We start from the raw sequence: 14,923 nt of genomic DNA on the forward strand, positions 1-14,923 counted from the left end.
CACGAAAGAAAGGATCAACAATAACGAACTGGATGAAGTTTATTCAATTTGCGATAACATCCTGTTATATAGTGTCCTGTTATATAGGTCGTAATTCCTGCATCCTGTTATATAGGTCATAATTCCTGCGACATTACAGAAAAGAATGCTCAAGAAATTCCATGTAGGACATCCAGGTATATCAAGAATGAAAAGCCTTATGCGCTCTTTTATTTATTGGCCAAACATGGATAAGGATATAGAAGGAAAAATCAGGGAGTGTAGATGATGCGCATTAGCTATGAAAGCTCCTCCGACTCAATTTGAATTGTGAGCAAAACCGGATCGACCTTGGTCTCGGATTCATTTAGATTTTGCAGGACTGCTATATGGGTTCTACTATCTCATTGTCGTAGACAGCCTATCTAAATGGCCGGAAGTATTAAAATGTAAGAATCCCACATCCGCGGTAATTATCAACTTCCTGTATGAACTATTTGCTAGGTTTGAAGTAGTAGACTGCATTGTTACAGACAATGGAACGCAATTTATGTCTACCGAATTTAAACATTTTTGCGAGGATCATCTAATCGAGCATCTAACCATTCCGCCATACCACCCAAGAAGTAATGGACAAGCAGAGAAATTCGTTGACACATTCAAGGGAGCTCTGAAAAAAGCTAGTGGGTCACCAATGGATAAGTCAATCCAACAGTTTTTACAAGTCTACAGAGTCACTTCGAATGCAAACATCAAAATGTCGAAGACACCTGCTGAGGTTATATTCGGACTCAAGGTTAGATCGATTTTTCACAAGTTGTTACCAACCCAAGATAGGCCAAACCTCAAAAAACCGATAACAAAAAACGGTATAAAGTTGGCGAAAGAGTCTTCTACAAGATTCACAAAAATAATAAGACTTTCTGGGAGTCCGGCATTGTTGAGAAACAAATAGGCAACATGGTCTACATGATTAAGGGACCAAATTTCGTGCACAAACGTCACACTAACCAAATTCGGAAAAGATACTTGAACAGTGAGGTGACCAGATCGCCCGAGGAGGACATCATGGACACAGTGTTTGATACTTTTCAGGTCCCCATACCAGAGACAGCTCCGGAGAACAGAAGATCAAATAGAAAATGGAAATCAACAGAATTGATTAGAGTGAACCCAAAACAAAAACGTTATCAAAGGGGGGGGAGGTGTTATACCGGCCTTCCTTGAACAGAGAAATTTACACCGATTAGCACTATAAATAGTAATTCCGACACCGGTGAGAGAGATGCGACTGCACTTCAACTGCTAGCCGAGTGCCCAGCAGATATACACGCTTTCCTATCTCTGTACATTATTGTTAATACACTTGTTCCTTAACCAAACCTCAACTTGATTGTTCTTACTTTCACTGTTGTTCCACGACACAACAGTTAGCATTTCCACCGATTGTCTCAAATCTCTGTATCAATTGTATCAATAATAAAAATAATAACTAGAACACATGGAAATTCCATGATAGTTGAAAATTTGAAAAACACATAGATAAAATGAATAAAACATAAAATAAAACAAATAACGAATCTAAAACGATTTTTAAGCAAATTCTTTTTTTAACTCTTTAAAGTTAAAAATATTGATTGAAAAAAAAAAAAAAAAAAAAACAATTTTCAATGAAAATCCAACACACAACACATTGTTTTGTTTTTTTGTTTTTTTTTTTCTGAATATTTTTTAAATAAATTTTAAAGGAACAGATGTTAATTCACTTGCATAATTTTTTCATCTTAAAAAGAAACTGTGATAAAAAAAAAAATTAGTCTCCTCCTAACATGACTTTTTTTAAATTATAAAATAAAATAACCAACTTGAAACCGTAAACAAACAGCCATGTTTGTTTGTTTGATTTTTTTTTTAATTTTGGAGAAGAAATAGTTTTAATAATTTTTAACTGATAAAGAGCGACTATAAAGGAAGGTTTCTCGTTAATTAATGTTTGCGATGATGATGGTTTTTGTAACATTGGTCGTACCGACAAGTAAATTAATATTTAGATAATATATAATGACAAAATTCTTCTCGGGCTTCTCATATCAATGCAAATGCATAAACATTTTTTATTATTTATTAATCCGATATTAATTTTAAAAAATAATTAAAAAACAAACTAAAATGTATCTTTTTAAAATTCTATTAAAAAAAAAAAAAAAAAGCGTAAGCATGACATTTTAAATTATTTTTCTCTCGGCCACGGGCAACGCCGAGTAAATACAGCTACGAATCAAATAGATTATACATTTTTTTACTAATGCTTTAACTTGAAAACACTTTTAAAAAAGTGTACAAATTTTGAAAAGCACAAATCGCAAGTTTAGAGTTTAGTGTTAGAATTAATTTGTCCAACGATAACGGTATATTATTCAATTCATTTACATCTATTATAACGAATTAAAAAAAAAAAACTGATTTGAAACGAACGGCTGCCAACAACAACAAACATGAGATTGCGCAAGTGCTAAATATTACCGACTACTATGTCTCTTCCATCACTCGATAATTATAAAATAGTTCCTGTCGCTTCAACATGCCAAGAAAGAAAACGAGCCGTGAATAATAATAAAACGAACAGAATCGGAAAATGTCAGCCACAGCAGTTGAAGACCAAAAAAGAGGAAATCGAACGGGGGAAATGAGAGCATCGTTGGTTTGATAGACATGTGGTTTTTTACGCAAACAGACGATTGATAAAAAAAAAAAATAATAATAATAAATGTAAAAAGAAAAAGGGGGAAATAAGTGTCGGTGAATGTTGAGATTTTTCTTTTCTTGTTCTTTCACGTACTGTTTTTCGGAGAAAACTGCCTTCGGGCAAAGACGACAACCTGCAAAGCATAATGGCCACCATCTTTAAAAAAAAAAAAAAAAAAAGTGAAAGTGCGCTTGTGGGTTGTTTACATATCCGGTCTAGTTTTTCAGGGCTGCGACGACCAACCCTTTCTTTCTATAAACATGCATACACGCACAGACAATAACACAAACTAACATCGTTTCACTATTATACACACAAATAAGGAACTTCAAAATCTTCTTTAAATTCACAACGAAGCACCTGCAAAAAGCACTTGCCCATTTTTTATTCACTCAAATGAAGAAATCATCGCTATTTTTAGTCGACGCTTTACTTATATAAAGTAATCGTGAAATCGTAAATTAAAAATACGATGAGTAACCCTGATTTAGATTCGAGTTTTAAAATTAAAATGAATAAGGTTTACAATTCACCCCATGGTATTAAATTAACCGTCCCTCATCAAATAGATATTCACTGCTTTACATAACAAGAAAACAAATTTAAACACAGGGTTGATTTTAATGTTAAGAAAATCTAACGCTCCAAAAAAAAAATAAAATAAATAAATAATAATAAATAAATAAATAAAAATACTTTTGATTGAAAACAAAAAGTTTAACTCAATCTAGGAGGATTTCTGCTGAACAGATAACACTTTAATCACAGCAGAAAAAATAACATGTAAAAAACAAAACTCGATGAATATGAATCACATATCATGAAGAACTAAAAAGAAAGAAACGTTAATGTTTATAAAGTGTCTGGCTAAGTATTTAGTCTTGTGTTCACACCAAGAATATGACACGAGGTCGATTTAACGTGGAGGAATCCAATTACCCCACCCCCAAAAGGTCGGATAAAAAATTGCCATAATCGCAGTACGCAGTATAGCTTAATTCTGATCCAAGCTAGGTAAGGTAACCAATTTCCTTCGAAGAGACGAGGATTTTAACTACGCATTTTTTTCTTTTTTTTTTTTTTTATAGACCTAGTAGTAATAAGACTATAATAGCATAAAAAATGCGGGTTTGTATTACTGTACACATAGATTCGAAAAAATTGTCAAAAAACAAATATATAACAAATAAATGTTATCAAAGGTAAGATAAGTTACTTTTCTTCCAAACTGGATATATTTTTCGTGTTTTTATTCAATGTAACATGTTTATTCAGCTCGAAAAACATACAGTGTTTACCGATGTATTGGAAAATTCAAAATGGCGCCCGACTTTCTCTTTAACACGGTAAGTTTGGGAAAAAGTGTTATAAATAATAAACTAGACAAAATACTATTAAAAACCCACTGAATATATGTCAACCTATGTCACGGTAACATATATTGAGCGAGTTTCTAACAGTATTTTGTCTAGTTTTATATTTATAGCACCTTTCCCAAACTTACTGTGTTAAAGAGAGAGTCGGGTGCTATTTTGAATTTTTTTCCAATAAATCGGTAAACACTGCATGTTTTTCGAGCTGAATAAACATGTTACATTGAATAAAAACACAAAAACTATATCCAGTTTCGTAGAAAAGTAACTTATCTTGCCTTTGATAACATTTACTTGTTATAATTTGTTTTTTGACAACTTTTTCGAATCTGTGTACAGTAATACAAACCCAAAAATGCTTTTAATATTTCCGAAATAAATAAAATCTAGACCCCCCCCCCAAAAAAAAAAAGATATTAAAAGAATGTACACTTACGAAGAATTTTGGTGATGTCTCATGTAGTGTAATGATAGATTAAAAAAAAAAATGTTCTCATTTTAGAAATTAAAAATTATTTTTTTAAAAATAAGTTTAGAACAACCTTTTTTAAAACCTCCAAAAATGTTTTCATTTTTATCTCGAAGTCAACATAACTTTCCCTTGTAAACTATGTACTGGTTAAAAAATGCAATTGTTTGATTTTGTTATTCAAATAATACCATGAATAAAAAGAAAGAGCAATCATGTTTATGCTTCAGGGAATTCTGTTTCACTATTTCATACTCGATTGGACGCAGCATGGTCTCCTTCCTCCTCCTCTAGCTTCACAATTCATCACACCTGTCGTTCACATTTAATGCTAAACCCTTTTTTATTATTTACAATTGTAAACCGTTTTCCCATTGTAACAAAGTTAAACAAGGTCTTGATCAATTTAATCCAACTAATCCCAAAGAGGTGGGGGGGGGGGGCTACTCGGAATGGTTTAAAAGTCTGTAATAATCGGTTACCGTTTTCCCGATGAGAGGAGTGGGGTCAGACGGCCGAAAATAAACCAATTCCCTTTCACGAAGGAGAATATAATGCCTGGGACGATGACTTCCCGAGAACGAACAAACCATACACTCAGTGTTATGCGGATTTCTTTTGTAGAAAACATTAAAATCTGTGTCACAAGATAAAATTTTAAAACGTGGGGGACCGCCCGTGTATACGCACTTTTGTTTTATTTTTATTTATAATTATTCTTTTCTTCTTCTTCTTATTATTATTATTATTATTATTGTTATTGTTATTCTTATTTCAGTTACAAGGAGAGTTTATTTCTTTTTGTACATTGTCAAAATTTACAATACCAGAAAACAATTAAAATGAGAAAGTTACAACAAAAAATACAATACAGCCTTCAATTAAAAATGCAATTTAAATAGATCATTAAGTATTATTTAGTTTCTGTTTTTCATTTCAGGAACTCCGGTTTCATTTTGTATGGTCACCTTTTTACTGTTGCGACTAGTTACCGGATTTTACTAAAGCCAATACTGGCGGCCATGGAGGCTGATCTATATAAACACCAAAAATTGTTACAAAAAAATATCGCAAAATTAAAAACAATTTTCGTCAAATAATAATAAGCGTACACAGAACATTAAACAAGTCATAAAAATTAACTATTTAAGAAAATGCACGAAAAGAACATACCTTATAAAATCTACATAAAATAATGAATATAAAGAAAATGTACTATTGTGTAAAGCAGACCAACTATTTCAAATAATTGTACAGAACAAAATGTATGCGTTTATCAAGATTAACGAATTTCATGTGTAGATACACAAGACATGCACATGTCGACTGATGCTACTAGACCATTTTTTTTTCAGTCGACATTGAAATCAATTTTGTCTCCAAGACAGCACCCTCCCCTCTCATCCTGTCGTCTTCCAGGAAGCGAGAGATGAAGGAATGGTAAACCAGAAAACTTATTGATGAACCAACACACACACGCCAACGAGGGTTACATTATTGGCAAATATACAGCAGCAGCAGAATATAAAAAATGTGATCATTTTTCGTACGTGTGTGTGTGTGTGTGTGTAATATATATATATATATATATATATATATATATATATATATATATATATATATTGCTGCTTCTACAAGATTTACACACTTTGTTTATTATTAATCGAATAATTATTAAAATAAAGAATGTAATAAGAGCAAAAGTAAACGAAACTTTATTAAAATAATGTAATTACGAAATTAATTCCACCAAAATGCATTTTACTTTATTCGTAAACAAGTTAACTATTTAAATCTTTTGTTGCTAAATTGAAAAAAAATATATTTCCTGATTCTTCGAAATTTTAAACTAGTTTCTGGAATTAAAATCACTACTAAACCCTAGAGGTAGAGATTAAAAACAATGTTATGAAAACTATTCAGTTTTATAGCAATCTGATTCAATTAATAATTAAAGACAAAACGAGACTAATATTTAATTGAAAAATTGTATTTTAAAAAGAATTTGAAAAAAAAAAATATATATAAAACGAAATACAATGAGTCCCGGGCAACGCTGGGTGGGTACAGCTAGTAAACAAATAGGACTATGACCCCGCCATACTTAGGTTACTTACTGTGAACCTATGGTTTATGATATAAAAATTCATCAAGAATGTTCTAGAAAAACTTAAAACCAATTTTGTCTTTCAACAACAATATAATTAGTTTTCAATATTTTCAACGGGTTCTCTCGCCCTAATATGGCTTTTCAAGTTCCACTCAGATAAATTCATTAATTTATTGTTTAAGCAGTTTTAAAATAGTTTCATTATTTAGGAAATTATTTCTAGGAAATGGGTTTCATTTTTATTTAATTGAAAATAAAATCGATATTGAAAGTAAAAGTGAGCTATAAAAAACATTTTCTAAAAGTTTTTGTGCATATTGTTATATTTGAATAGTTTTCTTTACATTACACAAATTCATCTAAATTATTATATTTAATTTGAAATAAAAAAAAAACATGAATAAAAATGTTTGGTACTTATGCACTTTTGTTACCATGCTGAAATAATAACATTTAGAAAGCCATTCTTAACATGGAGAGGGAGGGTGTTTTCTAACTATTCTCTACTTTCACTTAATCTTCCATAATATAAATCTCACCCGTCTGTTTAAAATGTGTGTGTGTGTGTATATATATATATATATATATATATATATATATATATATATAGATAGATAGATAGATATATATATGTCTGTATGTATGTTTGTATGTTGTCTAAAACTTTCGACAGAAGTGACGGATTTTCACAAGATCTGTATCGTTTTGAAGCTCGACCCTTCGGACAACAAATACCGAAAAATTGGCTAAAAACATTGATTCCTTCACCCTCAACTGAGCACTTTTCTACAGGGAGGGGTCGTTTTTTTTTCGCCAATATTTTCGTAAGTCATCGCCTCTTTTCAATTGACTACCCTTAATTTAAACCTACGTCACTTCTGGTTTGGCGATGGGCACAACATCAAAGACGTCACGTCTTTTTTTTTTACATTCTTTTTTTCCTTCACGGTATGGGTTCGAGTCTGCCCGCCTGCCTACATACCACTTCATTTTTTTTTTTTTTTTGCTCAACACACACACCTCCAAACACCCTGGCTAGTTTAATATAAAAGATATCGTAAGGCTTGAATTTAACTTGAAAATACTACTTAAAAAAAAAAAAAATAATAATGTGGTAGCAAATGTGCCTAAACACTATTTTTGTAATCTATAAAATTTTAAATTAATCTGGATGTTCATTTTTGAAAGATTTATTTTAATCTTTAAAAACACTACCAAGAGCATAGATATCTCCCGATAAAAAAATAATTCCAATAAAATATATTTTAACACAATTAAACAATTCGCTTTTATAGAAATACTAGCATTTCAGCCCGGTGTTGCTCAGATGTTTTGAGGTACATGTTAAGCAAAAAAAATAAAATTAAAAAAATAAAAAAAGCGGTCAATTTTTTTAACTTTGACCCCTATTATGACCCCTTACCATTTATTGTTTTGGACTCAAATCAAGTTATTAAGTTAGATCCATGTCCAAGGAACCTATATCTAAAATTTCAAGTCTTTAGACCAAAGATTTTTGGAGGAGTTTGGTAGAATTCTCAAAAGTCAACTCGTTTAATTTTGACCCCTTTAATCGCCAAATTTCTGGCCGAAAACCGATCACAAAGATTTTCCCAAATCTCAGTATCCTGTATATCAAATTTCGAGTCTGTAGACTTAAAATTGACAGAGTTATTGCGTAGGGAAATGTACACAGACACAGTGACAGTGTTCTATGACAAAGAGATACAGGCAGGCAGATACATACAAGGCCATCAAGCCAGATATAGTAATATGGAACAAGCCCGAAAGGACTGCACTCATTATCGGCGTCACAGTTCCAAACGACTTTGGCCTTAATAGAGCAGAACGGGAAAAGATAACAAAATATCAGGACCTTAAAAATGATCTAAAAGCAACATGGTCTCTGAAAGAAATAAACATCATACCAGTTGTGACAGGAGCAACTGGCCTAATAAAAAAAAGAACCTTCAAAAATACTTAGAAGCAATCCCTGGAAAACCAAGCTGTAAGGAAATACAGATAGCAGCCATAAAGGGAACAGTGTCTATTCTTAAAAGAGCCCTTGGATATAAATTTAAACTATAATAGAATCAAGTGATAGCCCCAGGAAGGAGCCCCTTGATCTCTTCAAATTAACAAAAGTAAAATAAAATGAGAGAAACCATATTCTTGTGAAACAGGCAGTTGTTCATTTTCAATGAAATCTAATATGCAGAAACATATGCGGTCACATACTGGAGAAAAACCATATTCTTGTAAAGTATGTAGTCCGTCTTTTACATTGAAACACAATTTGTTGCAACATATATGAACCCATATGGGAGAGAAAGAACTTGAATGCCCACTGGAGAGAAACTTGAATGCCTACTAGACACTATCCTCGAGTGTCTAAGGTCTCTCTGTACAGGGGTTTGTCAGAACAACCTGGCATGAGGATACTTTTTCCATAGAAGTAAACCCTGACCAAATATTCAAAATTACATAGTATTCGCTGCCAAAATAAGATCTCCTCACTATGGCTAACACTCATTAGCTTTTATGAGGAATGGTGCCCCTTCTTCAAGTGATGTTACCTCAGGTAATAGCACGAACCTGGATACTCCACCAGATTAGATAAATTCTTGTCCTGGAATCCAGTGAGACCAAAACAAAAGATATACTACAACGTATGAAAATGGTTAATTGGGGAGAGGAAAATTATGTTCTCAATTTCTTTACTAACACAGTGTTTGAGAAATAAAGAACTTAAATGGAGCATTCAAATATCTATGTATCTCATATAGAGTTCAAGTGTTAGCACCAGGTAATGGGCCCCTTGATGGCTGAGAACTTCGACTAAAGTAAAATAAAACAAAAAAATACATTCACTTTTATAGATATACTAGCATTTCGGCCCGGCGTTGCCCGGGTGTTTTGAGGTGTATGCTGAGCAAAAGAAAAAAAAAAAAAAATGGTCAACTTTTTTAGCTTTGACCCCTATTATGACCCCTTAATATTTATTTTGGGCTCAAATCAAATTATTAAGTCAGATCCATGTCCAAGGAACCTATATCTAAAATTTCAAGTGTTTAGACCCAAAATTGTCGGAGGAGTTTGATAGAGTTCTCAAAGGTCTAATCGTTGAACTTTGACCCCTTAACAGCCAAATTTCCAGTCGAAAACCGATCACATCGATTTTCCAAAATCTCAATACCCTAATACCCTATATATCAAATTTCGAGTCTGTAGACTAAAAATTAACAGAGTTATTGCGTAGGGAAATGTACACGGACACACAGACACGTTCACTTTTATAGATATATAGATTGTCAAACATTTTATTTTTTTCTAGAGAAATATTTTACAACCAATTTTGTTTAATTTAAGGGGCATTTTTCTTGCACTTTAAATAATAATCCAAGTTTTCATTTGAAATTTCTCATGCAAATTTCTTTTCTAAAAAATCCATCGCCTAAAAAAAAATAAATAAAAAAAAATAATCACATCAATAAATTGTTTTAAAAAATGGGAAAAGTATTAAGTAAAAACATTAATTCAGAAAATATTCTAGATAAGAGATCGAACGGAAGGGATTAAACAATGCGATAAAAAAAATGGTATATAGGTGATAAAAATGTTTTTTGTTTGTTTTAAATAATTCAGAAACAATTTTGACTTAAAATATATTTAGGACAACGGCATGTAATTTGAAAAAAAAAAAAAAAAGTACACGTTTGAAATGTGCAAATATGTTACCATAAATCGATATTTTAAAAAGAAAAAGTCACCACCCCCACCCCCCAAGGAGGGCAGAGTTAGACACAAGGTCGGTTTTTAATGTGGGAAAAATCCAGCTCCCAAAAAAGAGAGACACTAGATAGGAGCAAAACTAAGAATTGTCTCAGTCTAGAAGGATTTCTTCATCACTGACCGAAGACATACCACACTGTTCTTAGCAAAAAGGCCATAGCCACCATGTTCATTTTTTTTTTTGCATCGCTCAACATAAAAAATATATTAAAACATTTTTTTTTTCCATAATACGTAATACAAAAGGAATTTGACTCAAACGTTTTTAATATCAGAATCAAATAGTATTTTTAAAATAAATATTAATATTTTCATATCTACAAACACTAGTGTTTCAACTGTTTCATACTTATGCAATCATCAGTGTAGGAAGCGATAATTATTGTTAGTCGGGAGATTCGAGATATATATAATCGCCTATACACCGATTCTATTCGATTTTTTCTAAAACTAACCGTTCGAACATCATTTAACATTTTCTATAACATATTCACATTTTATTTAGAGATTTTTGTTCGTTCATCTTTATATTAATAAAATCATAACTTCACGTGTCATGGTGCATGTTTTTTTCTAGCAACCAAGTGGATTAGTATTTTTAATTTACTTACTATTAATCGACTATTTAAATAAAAATGCAATTGAATAAAACAATTTAAATCCATTTTTTTTTTTTAATATTACGAAATTATTAAATTTACTAAAATTCATTTGCTTATGTTTGTAAACAAGTTAACTATTTTAAGCTATTTTAAACAAAGAAAATTACTTTTATTTATTTTTTTCTAACGTATTATCACTTATGGGAACTGCACTGCACGGGAACACTCGAGGAGAAATGGTTAAAGAGAGGATCGAAAACAAATAGGTGTTATGGGTAGACTTAAAAGACATTGATTATCCAAGTATTTATTCACATTAGACCTGAAGACGATCATGTTGTAGTCAGCAAACCCATGGTACCTTGTTCAATAGATGGGATGTTCTACGAAATAAAATTTGTTTGTGAAAGTGTCGTTCAGATTTTAGTAAGGAGGGAGAGAAAGAAAAGTTCTTTGCTCTGGTGGTAGCTAGACGAGTTCCTGCTGTCAATGTTTTTATATGGTGGCATCAGATTATAGCTCAGCCGAGCATCTAGCATAAACATAACGATTAGAGGAGAGATAGAAACTAGCAGCATTTCTTTTGCGTGAAAAGTCTGTAACCATTCGTTGGTAAATTTTGAAGTTGATTTTGTACTCCGTCAAAACAGGAAAGAGTGCTCCAAGCAAGCACCTCTCCAGATATTTGATTGTGGTGGTGTATCTTAGGGAGTATCTGGCTCTTATACAAGGTAGAGGATTACGTTGAGGTTAGGTACCGTCTAGAGCGACAGAATAATTCAATCATTTTTCCAGCAACAAATTTGCATTTCAGATCTGGATGAAAATCAATTCTAGAAGCTTATTTATATAAAAAAAAAAAGGGGGGGGGGTCTAAGAGGAGAAAACTATTCATTTCAGCTAGAGAAAAATGAGAATCCGAGCGCTGTGGGTGAAAAGACAGAAGCTTTATTTTAGACGTATATTGTTTATCACAAGAGTGTTTCCGTTTGACAACTACTTCGTGACAATTAGAAACTTGAAAAGAATTTAGAAGCATTTAAAATGTTGAATAGAAAATTATTCTGGCTTTAAGATTCTTCTGCAACGATACGAGAATAATTAAAACTATAAAAACGAGAAACAAACAATTTGGTAAAAACAGACGCAGCAAAAATGAAAAGATTTCCAGGAAACGCCGATTGATATTAAACTAAAGTATAGATTTCTTTTTGTTTTGTTTTTAAATGCCTAGCAATTTTCCCATTGACGGAAACCTGTCATGAGGAAGGCGAGACATTTTTTTTTTTTTTTTTTTTTGTAAATGAGAAAAGAATATGCTGTTGTAGTAAGCTTTATTTGAAATATGTTTATTTTAAAAGTTTGATAAATCTTAAACTAAACGGAATAAATGTTACAAGTGTCCAAAATTAACATTTTTGTCACCAACATATAAAATTTGTAAAAATAAATAGAAGGGGGGGGGGTAAGCAAAGGAGGTATTTCGTGTAAACAAAAACATCTTTCATAAAGTTATAGATTTAAGTACTTAAAAAAACGCTTGAATTCATTTTTGCTTTTTTTATGAAAATAAAGCATCGTAGTTGTTTTTTTAATATTTCAGGAACATTACAACAAAGCCCCTAAAGTTCGTGTTAATGAAATCAGTTTAACTTTTTTAAAATGGAATTATGTCTACTAACGGTTTAATTTGGATGTCAATATTGTAAAATAAATAAACAAACAAACAGGATGTGCATCTCACCACCGTATTGTATTTAATTATTATTAAAAAAAATTTTTTTTTCTTTTTAGAGATTAATTTTAGGCTTTAATCTTTCAAACACGATCAAAATTAATCGGAAACTTAAAAAAAAAAAAATGATAAGCCGGCTTTAAAAACTATGAGCCCTATAAGGTTTCACCAGTAAATTGCATATACTTATATATACACACACACACATAAGTGTGTGTGTGGATGACAGAGAGAGACTTATGTGCATGGTGTGATGTTTGTGTCCTAGAAAAGAAGGTTAAAGAATCTACATAAAAATATCAAAGTGTACCGGGAAGTATTCCCGAATCTATGAGTACACTGCAGTGCAGTCAGTACTACTCCTTAAAACTTCTAATATATCCTATTTTATAAAATTTAAAGTATATGCATGAATTATTTTGGGGAAGACAATGGAAGTAGAACTGAATCTTTAAGAACCCTCCTAACCTGGGTCTGAGCCGGCTTTAAAACGTCATATTTTGATAAAATGCATATGTATAAAATTCTCGACTTCTTCAAATGCACATATTTGATTTTAATGAAATTTAAACAGTATACATAAGACAGTAATTCGGAGTTTGTTTTTCTTACATGAATATCACCACTTATCAAGGCCCAAAAGCCACTCGGGGATAAGGCTTATTTTGTGTACAGTAATCAATGGGATAGTATTGCAGTATTCATTAGTATTGGAAATTTGATAAAGTGTCATTACTTAAGGGGACGGTTCATCAGGAATATGTTTATGTCGGACTTGAAGACATCCATGTTGAAGTCAGGAGAGAAACAGGCAAGCGGTAGAGAGTTCCACAGGCGTGCAGTTTTTTTTTGTTTTTTGTTTTTGTTACACAGTGATCACCACTTATCAAGGCCCGGAAGCCACTCAGGGATAAGGGTTATTGCAAGTACATTACGTTAGTGTGGAGATTTAATGAAGTGTTTTAAAGTAGTTTTAAATTAAATTTTGTACACAAAAACAAACAAAAAATATTAAAGTTTCAAATATTTCAGCTTCTTCTGGTTACATTAGGGGGGCACTAAAAAAAAGTAATACGACGTGCCTATTTACTTGCCCCCCCCCCCACGAGAGCAGAGTTGAACACAAGGCCAGTTTTTAATGTGGGGAAATCCAGCTCCCAAAAAAGGAACACTGTAGATAAGAACAAAAATAAAAATTGTCTCGATTATGAAGGACTCTCCTCCACCGACCAAGGACAGAAAAGGTGAAGAGCAGCATCAGAACATATACTACACTGTTATCTCGGCCTAAAAGCGAAGAAACTAAAAACAAAGTATAAAATGTTATGAGCATTGGTGAATCCCGAACAATGTCCGGTCTTTCTGCTAGCATAGATATATAATTACAATTAAAAACGCTGTTATACAGTTTCTTCAATCACGTTATAATTTAATGACATTCTTTTGCAGTAGAATGGAATTTTGGACCGAAATGCAAGTAAATTATAAAGTAATATTTTTTTAGTCAAAATATTAAAGAAAGCACGTGATAGTGTACATTTTAAGTGTCTCAAATTCTCTTTTTAATAGACGTCATATTTAATACGATTAATTGATTTGTTTGTGAATGTACAATTTAAGATGTAACCAAGTAAAAATATTCAAGGATAATATCGGTTCTTTTATAAAAGAAAAAAAATTGAACACATCTTTCCCTGTATCTAAGAATTCAGGGTTACTAAAGGGTTATTTTTGCCCCTATTTTTTAAAAGATATTTTTGGGATTGTGCAGTTATGTCAACAAATGACTAAGTAGGAAAAAAAAAAGAAAAAAAATATCAAATATCCATAAATAAATATTACCGTAGCCAATAAACGGTTACTTTTCTAATTACCTAGCTCACTTTTTTGTTTGTTTGTTTTAAAGTAGTTTTAAATGAAATTTTGTACACAAAAACAAACAAAAATATTAAATTACCCTAAAACAAAAAAAAAAACGATATTTTTTCTTTTGTTACATCCCAAATTTCAATATAATTTTTACATTCGAAATCGAATAATTGTATTGATTAGAATGACGTCTTTTGAAAAGGAAATTTGAGGCTATGAAAACAAACGAAAATGTTTTAAATGTTACA

General features: G+C 31.6%; 1 protein-coding gene across 8 annotated transcripts in view; it reads right to left on the reverse strand.

The window, feature by feature from the left end:
• Window positions 1-14,923, reverse strand: part of LOC145277569 (uncharacterized) — a 449,159-nt gene that overhangs the window by 423,928 nt on the left and 10,308 nt on the right. The window lies entirely within an intron of this gene.

This window comes from Euprymna scolopes, chromosome 6 (genome assembly GCF_053919585.1).
Source record: "Euprymna scolopes isolate OS-2025 chromosome 6, ASM5391958v1, whole genome shotgun sequence".
Classification (NCBI taxonomy): Eukaryota; Metazoa; Mollusca; class Cephalopoda; order Sepiida; family Sepiolidae; genus Euprymna; species Euprymna scolopes.